Source organism: Nansenia antarctica, assembly GCF_963989245.1.
Source record: "Nansenia antarctica genome assembly, chromosome: 5".
NCBI classification, from domain to species: Eukaryota; Metazoa; Chordata; class Actinopteri; order Argentiniformes; family Microstomatidae; genus Nansenia; species Nansenia antarctica.
The window spans coordinates 3,983,277-3,984,311 of record NC_137690.1 but is presented as its reverse complement, the minus strand read 5'-3'; positions in this window follow the sequence as shown (position 1 = coordinate 3,984,311).

Genomic DNA, 1,035 nt, shown 5'->3' with positions numbered 1-1,035 from the left:
CTGACCCCCACCCCCTGGACTAGACCATGCCCATCGCTGACCCCCACCCCCTGGACTAGACCATGCCCATCGCTGACCCCCACCCCCTGGACTAGACCACACCATGCCCATCGCTGACCCCCACCCCCTGGACCACACCATGCCCATCGCTGACCCCCACCCCCTGGACTAGACCATGCCCATCGCTGACCCCCACCCCCTGGACTAGACCATGCCCATCGCTGACCCCCACCCCCTGGACTAGACCATGCCCATCGCTGACCCCCACCCCCTGGACTAGACCACACCATGCCCATCGCTGACCCCCACCCCCTGGACCACACCATGCCCATCGCTGACCCCCACCCCCTGGACCACACCATGCCCATCGCTGACCCCCACCCCCTGGACTAGACCATGCCCATCGCTGACCCCCACCCCCTGGACTAGACCATGCCCATCGCTGACCCCCACCCCCTGGACTAGACCACCTCAACCCCTGGACTAGACCATGCCCATCGCTGACCCCCACCCCCTGGACTAGACACACCATGCCCATCGCTGACCCCCACCCCCTGGACTAGACACACCATGCCCATCGCTGACCCCCACCCCCTGGACTAGACTCTGCTGCACACCATGCCCATCGCTGACCCCCACCCCCTGGACTAGACCATGCCCATCGCTGACCCCCACCCCCTGGACTAGCCCATCGCTGACCCCCACCCCCTGGACTAGACCATGCCCATCGCTGACCCCCACCCCCTGGACTAGACTGGACGAGGTGCTGCACACCATGCCCATCGCTGACCCCCACCCCCTGGACTAGACCCCCACCCCCTGGACTAGACCCCCCACCCCCTGGACTACACCATGCCCATCGCTGACCCCCACCCCCTGGACTAGACCATGCCCATCGCTGACCCCCACCCCCTGGACTAGACCATGCCCATCGCTGACCCCCACCCCCTGGACTAGACCATGCCCATCGCTGACCCCCACCCCCTGGACTAGACCCCCCAACCCCTGGACTAGACCCCCTCAACACTGACCCCC